This window comes from Symphalangus syndactylus, chromosome 5 (genome assembly GCF_028878055.3).
Source record: "Symphalangus syndactylus isolate Jambi chromosome 5, NHGRI_mSymSyn1-v2.1_pri, whole genome shotgun sequence".
In the NCBI taxonomy this organism is placed as follows: domain Eukaryota; kingdom Metazoa; phylum Chordata; class Mammalia; order Primates; family Hylobatidae; genus Symphalangus; species Symphalangus syndactylus.
Genome location: NC_072427.2, coordinates 16410625 through 16423336, shown reverse-complemented (window position 1 = coordinate 16423336; position 12712 = coordinate 16410625). Strand labels below are relative to the sequence as shown.

The following is a 12712-nucleotide window of genomic DNA, read 5'->3' as shown; positions in this document are numbered from 1 at the left end:
TCTGAGGCGAGGCTTGGTGAGGAGGAAGGGAAGCCATGAGGGGCTCCCAGATGTGAATTAGGCCCCGGTGTGGGAAAACAGGTTGGCAGGGGAGGAAGACAAGACCCAGAAAGCCCATCTCTGAGATCTGAGGTGGAGAGGGCTGGGTCTCGGCTCTGGGCCCACCCAGCTGGGGCCTGCTCTATCCTGCCTGCAGGGGACTGCCTCAGTTTCCACGTCTGTATAATGGAAATGGTACGCCCTATCCCAGAGGACTGCCCCGATGGCTAGAAATGGTGTGCTTTCATCCCAGGCCCTGATGAAGTTCAAGCACAGTGAATGGTCTTATTGTTACTTCCTTTGATTCTAATCTTTGTCCCCTTGAACTTGTGAGCTGAAGTTTTGTCTGTTTTTCCCGTTACATGAAGCTGGTCATCTCTGGGTCCAGGATAGTGTACTTGTTTGGGGGACAGATGTGCTTCTTTGCTTCTGGACCTGGAGGAAAGATGTGGAGCCCTCTGGAAACATGAGGCCTGCTGTCCTTCCCCCTCAGAACAGGAACTGGCCCTAAAGCTCAAGGAAAAGAGGCGGGTAGGGTCTATCTGGCTGCTGTCCAAAGCTGGGCTCGGCAAGGGGCCTCTTTTTTCTTTGCCCTTGAATATGGGTATTCTCAAAAGGGCAACAATTTATTCTATCTGTGTACTCTGCTATAGGGATGCAGTGGTAAGCAAACAGGCAAGGTCTCTGCCCTTGGAGAGTGTAATCTAACTCGGATGCCAGAATCTAACTGGGATGGTAGCTATTAGGCAAGTAATTCTATAAATACATAAATCATTAACAAATCATTTAAAGTTACAATAAGGTCCAGGAAGGAAAAGTATGAAATTTGAGATTGCACAGGACCTGGTCTAGACCTGGTCAGGGTGGGGCAGGGGGTCAGGGCAAGCTTCCTGAGGAAATGATACCTGGGCTGAAAGCTGAAGGGAGAGGAATGAGGAAGAGCATTCCAGGTAGGGGACAGCATGTGTGAAGGGGCTGTGTGCAGGCGAGGTCTATTAAAGAACATCGATGAAGTCCATGTGGCTTCACATGGAGGGAGGGGACAGCAGCACGCTGTGGACTTTTCATGGAGGCAGGGACCAACCAGGCAAGTTCTGGAAGCCCTTGGTGAGATGTTTGGGCTTGATTGCAAGAGCAACGGGAGGTGACTGGGATGTGGAGCAGGTGGGATGTCGTGACCGATTGGTACGAGCATAAGGCTTGCTTCAGTCTTCTCTCTTTTGACCGACTGTTAGCATCCTAGGACAAGGGACAGCTACGTGGCAGAACTCTTGAGAGCTCAAAACATTTCCTGCAGGTGGGTTGAATGGTGGAAATTCTTTGCCCCATACGATCTCCTGTGCACACCTTCACGGCCCCCAGACAGTAGAAGGCAAACACCCTGGTGGGGGAGCCTGAGTTGCGGGGTGAACCCCATGTTTGACATGGATGGAAGGAAACACGAGGAGTCAAGAGCTCCACAGGGACGGTGGTTCACGCCTGTAATCCCAGCACTTTGGGAGGCTGAGGCAGGTGGATCACCTGAGGTCAGGAGTTCAAGACCAGCCTGGTGAAACCCCGTCTCTACAAAAGAAAATACAAAAATTAGCCAGGCATGGTGGTGCACACCTGTAATCCTAGCTATTTGGGAGGCTGAGGCAGGAGAATTGCTTGAACCAGGAGGTGGAGGTTGCAGTGGGCCAAGATCACACCACTACATTCCAGCCTGGGCAACAGAGCAAGACTCCATCTTTAAAAAAAAAAAAAAAGGCCAGGTGCAGTGGCTCACACCTATAATCCCAGCACTTTGGGAGGCCGAGGCAGGTGGATCACCCGGGGTTGGGAGTTCAAGACCGGCCTGACCAACATGGAGAAACTCCGTCTCTACTAAAAATACAAAAAAAATTAGCTGGGCCGTGGTGGCACATGCCTGTAATCCCAGCTACTCTGGAGGCTGAGGCAGGAGAATCGATTGAATCCGGAAGGCGGAGGTTGCAGTGAGCCGAGATCATATCATTGTACTCCAGCCTAGGCAATAGGAGCAAAACTCCGTCTCAAAAAAAAAAAAAAAAGAGCTCCAGATTAGTCCTCACTGAGGGGTAGGCGCCTTGGGGTCTTGGTTTCCATATCTGTAAAATGATGGCATTGGACAGGAGGGTCCCCAAAGTTCCTTTCAGCCCTGCCAGTGAAGATTCCAAGACCCACAGCCAAAGTGGCTGAAGCACAGGGTCTTCAGCAAGGCCACCAGCCTGCCATGGGAGAGCCAAGCGTCCGTCCTTTGCAGTAAAGAAGCACACATGCGTTTACTGGGCATGTGAGCTGCGAGGTGGGAGGATCAGGCCCATGGCTTCTGGGATCCCGGTGTCTTCAGATCATAGGCGGCGCATTACTCCTGTACTTAGCATCAAAGAGAAGCTACCATGTGCTTTTTATGCAGCTCTGCAGGCAGCTCAGCATTTGCCCATAGTAATTTGTGCAGCAGACGCCCTGTTCGTTTAGGCAGGCTTATTTCTATAAGAACCAGAGGCCCACCCAACTCACCTCAGGGCTAAGGGGAGTTGATTGCCAGCGAGGGTCCCCCAGGCTAGGGGCAGGGGCTGGGCACCATCCAGAATCCAGGTGCCTTCTGGGATCAGCGTTCCCTTGGGCTCTCCTCAGACACCCACCCCACCACCCACTTGCCGAAGCTCTCTGCTCCTTCGTGTTTTGGCCTCACTCTACCCCATGGCGCTCCTTTGTGTGTTCTTTGCACATCTGCTTCTGTGGCTGATGGACTGAGGCTTAATGCACAGCCATGTTTCCAAGAGAGGAAACTTTGGCCCAAGTTCTTTCAGGGGATGGGGAGGGCCAGGCCATAGGTCTGGGTCCAGCTTCTGTATGAACTGCCCTAGATGGTGGGGGTATGCTATGCTTGGAGGCCCAGGGCTGGAAGTGGGGCAGCTGCCATTAGGGGATGGTGAGGAACAAGGCACCTGGGGTGGGGAGGGGCCTCCCACTTGATTCACCAGGCAAGGCCAGGTCACCGAGAGTATGCGTCAACTCTTGCTAATTAACTTCGAGAGGCCGGGCACAGTGGCTCACACCTGTAATCCCAGCACTTTGGGAGGCCAAGCTGGGTAGATCACTTGAGCCCAGGAGTTTGAGACCAGCCTGGGTAACATGGTGAAACACAGTGTCTACTAAAAAATCCAAAAATGAGCCAGGTGTGGTGGCGCACTCCTGTAGTCCCAGCTACTCGGGAGGCTGAGGCACAAGAATCGCTTGAACCCAGAAGGTGGAGGTTGCAGTGAGCTGAGATCATGCCACTGCACTCCAGCCTGGGTGACAGAGCAAGACTAAATAATAGTAATAATAATAATTTGGAGAATCAGAATCACTTGAGAAGCCTCTAGAAAATCCCATGTCCAGGCCCTGAACCCAGAGATTCTGGTTTAACTGATCTAGAGTGAGACCCCGGTATTGGCATTCTAATCAAACGATACCAGTTCTGGAACTCTGTGGACCCAGGGTCTCTGTCTTCACAAGAGTTTGTGTCTGAAAAGTCACATCAAAATAGTTCATGTCTCGCCATGGGGGCTTCACCCCTCATTTCCTTGGGTTTTAGGGTACTGTGATCTCTTAGAGGAGGGAGATCCTCACAAAGGGGCCACCCTGTGGCAGTCAGGCCCACCTCAGCCCTCAGCTTATAGAAGCAGAGGCGTGGCTCCCAGATCAGGTGTAGGTGCACCTGGGCCTGGGGGATGGATCAAGAGAGCAAGGGTTGTCAGAGCAGGCCCTGTGGGAGGGGCTCTCTCACCTGGGAGGGCGTCAGATGAAAAAGCACTCAGAGCTCCTGGGCCTGAGCTCCTGGGGACTCTGCCATTAGGGGAAGGCAAGGAAGAAGGCACCTGGGGTGGGGAGGGCCCTCTGGCTTGATTCACCAGACAAGGTCAGGTCACTGAGAGTGTGCGTCTGCTCTTGCTAACTAATTTGGAGAGGCCCTTCCCTATGGTGCCTGGAGACCACCTTAAGGAGGAGACAGGACTGCCCTGGGAGTGAGGTGCTCAGAGAAGAGCAAAGCCTTGGTGGAACTCTCAGGCAAGAGTTTCACTCTCCATCTCACTTACCACATTCAGTCTTGGTCCCTTGGCGACTGTCAGCTTCCTTCTCTTCCCCTTTCTGTACCCTGGTGTCTTTCTCTAGAGACACTCCCCCGCTGGGCCCCCTCTGTTCCTCTGCAGTCACTGTCCTGTAGGGGTGGCCTGGCTGTGGGGGGAGATGATCCACAGTGTGATTGTATCAGTCAGGGTTCTAGAAAGAAATAGAACCAGTAGGAGACACTATACACACACACATACACACACACACACACACACACACACAGGTCTCTTTTAAGGAATTGCCTCCTGTGATTGTGGGGGCTGGCAAGTCCAAAATCTGCAGGGCAGACCTGGGGGCTGGAAACTCAGGCAAGATTCATATGTTACAGTCTCAAGGCAGAATTCTTTCTCTGGGAAACCTCAATGTTTGCCCTTAAGGCCTTCAACTGATTGTTTGATGCCTACCCACATTATGGAGGGTCATCTGCTTTTCTTAAAGTCACCCGATTGTAAATGTGAGTCACATCTATAAGATACCTTCATAGCAACATCTAGCTTAGCCAAGCACACAGCTGGGCACCATAGCTTAGCCAAGATGACGCATAAGATTTACCATCACAGTGATGGTCTCAGGCTGGGAGAGGGTCCTCATCCTGCCCTCATGTACTTCAAGGGAGGCAGTGCCTGCACTAAATCCTCAAAGATGATGGGAAATGCACCCAGTTCGAGGGAAGGGCAGTCCTGGCAGGGGCATCAGCCTGTGCAGAGGCCCCGAGGTAGGAAACGTTGGTGAGTGGGGGGCAGAGGGGCAGTGGAGCCTGCCTGGGAGCCATCTTGGGCAGCAAATGAAGGCATGGGCAGTGCATCCCACCTACCAAAAGGCTGTGGGGGCTGCAGGGCTGGAGACCTGCATTCTAGTCCTTGCTCCCCCACCGTCTCACTGTGTGACCTTGGACCATTCCCTTCCCCTCCCTGGGCCTCAGTTTCCTTATCTGTTAACAGGGCTGGGTACGGTGGGCATCACGGTGGTTTGTGGGTTGGTAGCCCTGTGTCAGGGGCCCAGCCACTCTGACTCCCAGAGGTGGGGCTCAGTGAATCTGTCCACAGAGAAAGGGGAAGCAAGGCAGAGACAGGATCCCAGGAGGAAGAGCCTCTCGAGCTTCCCCTGCCCCTCCCCCATGCCGGTGGCAGCTCCCTGGGCCTCTGGCTCCTGAGGCCTGTGGGCTGGGCAGAAGTGAGACTGTGGCAAGGGGCCCCGAGGCACAGGCCTCCCAGCTCTCGCTTCCTCTTCCTTTCTGCGCATGTGAGCAGAGTTTCCTTTGAAGCCTCCTGCGAGGAGGACAACAGGGGAAACCAAGAGGCTGGTTTCCTTAGGCGGTGAAATCCCATGCATGTTTTTCACAGCGGTGTACAGGCCTGGAACTTCCTCTTCTCCTCTCACCTGGTTACTTGTCCCGCCCACTCCAGCTTCAGCCTCTCCAGCCCCAGGGCCCTGGACTCCGAGGGGCAAAAGGTCCAGAGCCACATCCTGGAGGGCTTGAATGCCAGACCCAGGGTCAGGAGCCCCCTCCCTGCTCTTGCTCTGTTGGGTCCTGAACTGCCTCCATGGAACCCAGTCCTCAGTCCTGTCCCCACCCCACCCCCATACTGCAGCCCCTGCCTCCCAGAGATCCTGGTGCTTCATGTGGACTGAGCTTACGCAAGTCAACTCCCCAAGGGTGAGAACTTTAATTTGCTCCTTCTATCTACCCACAAGCAAGCACCTAATAGGTGCTTAGTAAATGTGCATTAAATCAGTGGCTCAAGCCTGGCACAGTGGCTTAGGCCTGTCATCCCAGCACTTTGGGAGGCCAAGGTGAGAAGATCGCTTGACCCCAGAAGTTCAAGACCAGCCTGGGCAACTTAGCAAGACTCCACCTCTACAAAAACAATGTAAAATTAAACGGGTGTGGTAGCACATGCCTTTAGTCCCACCTACTTGGGAGGCTGAGGCAGGAGGATCGCCTGAGCCCAGGAGTTTGAGGCTGCAGTGAGCTACGATGGCACCACTGCACTCCAGCCTGGACAACAGAGGAAGACCCATCTCTTAAAAAAAATAAAAAGTCAGGCCGGGTGCAGTAGCTCACGCCTGTAATCCCAGCACTTTGGGAGGCCAAGGCGGGTGGATCACCTGAGGTCAGGAGTTCGAGACCAGCCTGGCCAACATAGTGAACACCTTGTCTCTACTAAAAATATAAAAAATTAGCCGAGCATGGTGGTGGTTGCCTGTAATCCCAGCTACTTTGGAGGCTGAGGCAGGAGAATTGCTTGAACCCAGGAGGCAGAGGTTGCAGTGATCCAGTATCGCTCCACTGCACTCCAGCCTGAGTGACAGAGCGAGACTCTGTCTCAATAAATAAATAAATAAATAAATAAATGATCAGAGGTTCAGCTGCAGGGCTGGAGACTGCAGTCTCTGAGCAATCTGGTGATTCAAGGCCAAGATGAGGGAGCCAACAGGCAAGCCTGCCTTCCAGGATAAGTTCGAGGCACTGCTGAGGCTGTGTCAGGGAGTATGGGCTCACTGGACCCTCAGGAAATAGTCATCAAATTACATTGATCACGGATGCTTGGTGATGTCCCAAGCCTGGCCTGGTAGAAGCCCCAGACCTCTGTCTGTTGGTTGTTTTTGTTTGTTTCTTTGCTTGCTTTTTCTTTATTTCTATACTTTTTTATGTTTTGTTTTTTTGATACAGGGTTTCACTCTTGTCACCCAGGCTAGAGTGCAGTGGCGTGATCTCAGCTCACTGCAACCTCCGCCTCCCGGGCTCAAGCAATTCTCCTGCCTCAGCCTCCCAAATATCTGGGGCTACAGGCACGCCACCACACTTAGCTATTTTTTGCATTTTTTTGCAGAGACAAGAGCTCATCACGTTACCCAGGCTGGTCACAAACTCCTGAGCTCAAGTGATCTGCCTGCCTCGGCCTCCCAAAGTGCTGGGATTACAGGTGTGAGCCACCGTGCCCGCCCTTCAGTTGGTGTTTGAGATCTCCCTGGTGGTGGGAATTAGTCAAAGAGTGTCCAGGTGGCCACAAGATCCTGTTGGTTCTTCCTTCAAAATGGCTCCTGTCATGCCAGACCAGGTTTTGGGTGTCTTCACCCACTCTCTGCCCTGAGATCTGTGTCCCAGGGGACACCAGCCACCCTGATCCCACCTGACCCTCCTTTTCTGCTAGAGTGATGGGTAAGTGAGAAGAAAGGAGCACTGTTGTGGGCAGTGTGGGATGAGAGGAGGTGCTGTCACAGCTTGGGGAAGGGACCCTGGTAACTGGCAGGTAGGTCAATAGTTCGCCCGCCTCCGCGGTCCAAGTAGGCTCTTGTGCCCATTTTACAGATCAGGAAACGGAGACAGGTGGAGGAGCCAGGTGACTTGCCCAGCCTTTACAGGACCCATGGGGCAAAGCTATAGGTGAAGTCGCAGTGAGAGATTCCAGAGCTCTGAGGAGCCTGCATCCCCGCCTTGGTGGGGAAGGTCCCCTGCTGGCCCCCAGACGATGAATCTTTGTTCCCTCCCCAGGGGCTGGCCTGACCCTCAGGCCTGGGAGGTGGAGGTGCCGAGCCCTGGGAAATAGGGCAGTCCTGGGCTTCTGGTGTCACTGCACGCCCCTCCCCCTCCCGCCTTTGTTTCTTGGCCTCCATAGCCTCATTCTCTCTCCCTCCCCCTCACTCAGGCTCCTCCTCTGCCCCCCCTTCCCTGTCTCTACATTTCTTCTCTCCCTCTCCCTTTCTCTCTCTCTCTGATATGTCCTCCCTTCCCCCACTTCCAGCACAACTACAATCAGGCAGCTCATCTGTGTCTCTATTTCCCCGCCTTTCACATTGACTTTCTCCCCACCCTGGGGACCGAGGGCATCCTGGTGGGAGGCCACGCCACATCCCAGCCAGTGGACGCCCCTCATCTCGCCAGCCTGGGGCAGTCTGAGCTCCCCTTTCTCCTGGACATGGGGGGAGCTTTTGTTCTGAGTCCTCAGCACAAGTGGTGGGAGACGCCCTGCTCTAAGAAGGGAGGGGCCACAGTGGGGCCCCAGGTGGATGACAGAGGGGCCTTGGGTTGGGTGGGGAGGCAGTCCTGGCACACAGGTGACACACACCTGGCAGGCTCTCTTCCTGCCCTGGACGGCCCTGTGCCAGGACATAAGGAGAAGGGTTTAGCCTGGGAGATGGAACCAGAGCAGGTGAGGAGACACGAGCCACAATGCTGGCCCAGGAGGAGGAAGAACAGAGCGACACCGGGCCTCCCCACTCCTCATTTCCGTGTGTGATAGGCAGGCAGAACACACATGCGAAACGCAGGTAAATTAGATTCCCTCCTCAGCAGATCCCCTTCTGCATACACACATGCACGCACGCACGCACACAGAGCCTGCCTGGCTGCCCCAGTGAACAAGACAACATGAACACAGGGCCTGCCCCCGTAAGCCCGGCAGAGAGCATTACAGGGTGGTGTGTGTTCTACTCAGCCAAGTCTCCAGGCCAGTGTAAAAGAAAGCATGGGGCCAACTGCCCAGGTGGGCTGTGGCTCAATGAAGACTTCTAGTGGAAGGAGAGACCCGAGATCCCCCCGCCGACTGGGGCCCTGGACCAGCCAGCCAGGAAGCAGCCCGAGGCTTCATGCTGCGGTTTGCCCAGGTCTTGCCTACGTGTCCCTGCTGGCCTGTGGTGACCCAGGGCAGCTCCTGAGAACTGAGGAGCCGGGCTCGGGTGTGACCTCTGCGGGTGCATAGCTGCAGGAGCACAGATGGAACCCAGCGGTGGGGCCGCACGGGCCTGGCTGCAGACCCAGCTCTCCCTTCATTGATGGGGCACTCGGGAGTTTGTTACTCAAGCCTGGGTTTCCTGGGGCGTGAGGCGGGGAGCGCACTACCCCACCCCTGCCCCCCGGGTTGTTTCTAGTATTAAATGGCTCACTGGGGACCGCGTGAGTCTCTGTAATGAGAAGCTGTAGCTCTTGCGTGGTGTTTGTCGTCAGTTGTTGGCAGCTCTCTGTACCCCTGCCCTGCCCCCACTTAGGCACAAACCCTCAAGAACAAGGACTCCGGGTTAGTCCCTTTCTACAGCCAAGCACAGGCTCCTGACACAGACGCACCTTCTCAAGTCCAAACTACCTGTTCATATGGGAAGGGGTTTGCTTCTGGTGTCCTGGTGTGACTATAAGGAGTGGCCCCTTGTAGAAGGGGGCCTGGTGTGGACGGTCAGCTCCATGGTTACCCTTGCTGTAGGGAACCACACTTCAGCTCCCACGGGCAGTTCGTTGTCTGAAGTTTTTGCCTTCTCCTCACGTCTAAAGCACTGTTAACTGTTTCCTTATGCCCGCGCCCTTGAGGTTGTCAGGAGGGGGCTGATTCCTGGTATTAGGCTGCAGGGGAAAGGAGAGGAAAGGGAACTAACGACACTGACATCCTCATCTCACTGTCCCATGAATCGGGAGCCCTTTCCCCCCTATAGAGATGAGAATCACCTGATGTCACACGGCTAGTAGACGGCAGGGCCTGGATTGAACTCAGCATCCAGGGCCAAGGGGGGAGCACTGGCTTGGCCACTGACGCTCAGTTCCTCCTTCTTGCTGGTCCTGCCTTTGGGGAAGTTTACAAAAACTGCTGAACACATCATTTGCCCAAACCCCACAACAGACAGGAGGGTTGCCGCTGGGTGCTGTGTCAGACGGACTGTTGCAACAGGAGGCAGCCATGCTCCTCAGCGTGCTCTGCAAACCTGACAGTGGCTGGAGGGCACTGGGGGTGGCTGTGGTGGGCCCCAAGGGGCAGGACCCCTGCCTCATTCACCTTGCTGTCTCCAAGCACAAGCCCTAACCCATAGCAGGGATTTAGCGGCTATTTATTGTACAAATGAATGAATGAGTTCTCAGTCTCTAGCGGTTGTCCTCAGAATCACTTAAGCTTTGCTGAATTTGGGGCCCAAGAATGGAAACATCTCTTGGCTCTGTGGCTTTTTTCAGAAAAGCCTTCTCCCAGAGATCTGGGCAGATAATAATGGTTCTTTTTTTCTTCCTTTGAGACAGAGTCTCGCTGTGACGCCCAGGCTGGAATGCAATGGCGCGATCTCTGCTCACTGCAACTTCCGCCTCCCGGGTTCAAGTGATTCTCCTGCCTCAGACTCCCAAGCAGCTGGGATTACAGGCACCCACCACCACGCCTGGCTAATTTTTGTATTTTTAGTAGAGACGGGGGTTTCACCATATTGGCCAGGCTGGTCTCGAACTCCTGACCTCAAGTGATCCGCCCGCCTCAGCCTCCCAAAGTGCGGGGATTACAGGTGTGAGCCACCATGCCCCTGCCCACAGTGATTCTTTACAGTTGTTAGGGCCTTATAATGAACCAAGCTGCTTCACCTGTGTTAGGACCCTGGGCTCTCACAACCCTTCCATGGGTGAGTGTTTTCATCTCCGTTTTTCAGATAGGGAAACTGAGCCACTGGCATGACTTTGCTTAGTCACTTGCAAGTGACTGAGCTGGAACTTGAGGTCCTCACTGACTGCATTTCCCAGCAGCTGGACATTGGGGTGGGGTGTGGTGGTTTGGAAGCAGATTTAGCCCCTCCGGCCTATTCCAGATGCACCGTGACCCCCAGGCCGAGGTTTCCTTCTATCTGATCCCTTCCACGAGATCCTCACTTTAAGCTTAATAGTTTAATCTTTGGTGTACGTTTCAAGGAGGCTAAATTCCTGTCTGGGGTATTTTTAGCTGTCCTCAGGAAGGGGAAGCTCCGCTGGGCGCTGGGGGGAGGGGGACGCCTTGCCTGGAGCCGGTTTCCTGAGGAAGGGCCGCCGACCGTGTGCCTGACCGTGGCCCTGGGAGAGGCTGGTAGTTGGTCGGTTGGGAGCCCTGGGAGCAGAGCAGGCGAGAGTCACCCCAGTAATGCCATCCCCCCTCCTCTGATGTGCCAGGTGTTGAACCAGGGCAAGGGGTATAGGCCCAGGAGGAGGTCGCCACCCCCTATGGGCACACTGCCTGGCGTGCTGCAGTCCTTGGAAGCCTGGAGAGGGCAGGAGGGCAGGCCAGGAGAGCCGGGAAGGCCCCAGGAGCAGATGGACCTCGAGCCACGCCTGGGAGGCTGGTGGGAGGAGCAGGGGTCAGCGGGGTTGGGAAAAGGCCGCCCCAGGTGGGAAGACCCATGGGTGCAAAGACCGGGCTCCACAGAGGGCTCACGGAGCAGGTGCCTCCATATGTGGCTGGAGGCCCCAGCGAGGGAAGAGGCCGCTGTTTGTACCTGGGCACGTGGGCACATTGGCACTATTTAGAAGATCATGTTAGGGGCAGGTACAGTGGCTCATGTCTATAATCCTAGCGTTTCAGGGGCCGAGGCAGGAGGATCACTTCAGTGCTGGAAGTTGAGGCTGCAGTGAGCCATGACTGTGTTACAGTAGCCTGAGCAACAGAGCAAGACCTATCTCTAATCAAAAAGAAAGAAAAAAACCTGTTAGTTGAGAGGCTGTGAATGTGAACTTGGGAGCCTGTTTGAGCATTCAATTCGGACAGTGGTCTCAAACATGTTAGCTGTCAAGGAGCCCTTCTTTCAAATCAGATCTGACATGGAACTCCAATGTATAAAATCAGATAAAAGTGATATTTTTATCAGTATAAATTTAGATATTTAAAGTATAACATTTAGCTAATCAAGAAAAACAACAACCAGTTGTGATAGATGCAGATGTTTAGCATCAGGGCTGACAAGTGATAGCCAGTGTTTGAGATCGGCCTCAGCACCTAATTTATTTTTTTATGTTGTGTTTTTTTGCCATACGTTCTCATTCATACAGCCGAGTCATTACAAATAATGACACTTAACACCTCACCGCACAGTCCCAAGGTCTGTGCAAATTAATTACTTTGGCAACAAAGCCAGTGGGGCTACTGAATGTGTTAGAATGTGGCACATATTACATTTGAGTAGGTGGGCCTTTTAAAATCAGTTTTTAAATAGTGGAATCTTTACTTTTTGCATTTTTGAATCCGATTTTTAAGGATTTTTTTTTTTTTTTTTTTTTTTTTTGAGACAGAGTCTCACTTTGCTGCCCAGGCTGGAGTGCAGTGGCGTGATCTCGGCTCACTGCAACCTCCGCCTCCCGGGTTCAAGCGATTCTCCTGCCTCAGCCTCTTATAGCTGGGATTACAGGTGCCGGCCACCACGCCCAGCTAATTTTGTATTTTTAGTAGAGACGGGATTTCACCATGTTGGCCAGGCTGGTCTCAAACTCCTGACCTCAGGTGATCTGCCCGTCTCGGCCTCCCAAAGTGCTGGGATTACAGATGTGAGCCACCATGCCCAGCCTTTTTAAGGAATTCTTGAAGGACCTGTAGAACACAGTTTGAGAACCACTGAGGAAATCCCACCTCCCTGTTGTACAGATGGGAAGACTGAGGCCAGCAAGGGGGCAGGGCTTACCCAGGATCCCCCAGGGAGATGGAGGAGATGGTCAGAGACACAGCGGGAATCATTGCTCCCTATAATAACAAGTGTGCCCTGTTCCCAAGGCCGGAGTAGAAAAGACATCAGGGCCAGACACACCCAAAAATCAGCCAAGCCCTTGTCTGTGCTGTGTCTGTTGTCTGTCTGT

At 53.8% G+C, this 12712-nt stretch overlaps 1 protein-coding gene across 11 annotated transcripts in view; it reads left to right on the top strand.

Moving 5' to 3' along the window:
- Window positions 1-12712, top strand: part of ZNF710 (zinc finger protein 710) — an 82957-nt gene that overhangs the window by 54212 nt on the left and 16033 nt on the right. The window lies entirely within an intron of this gene.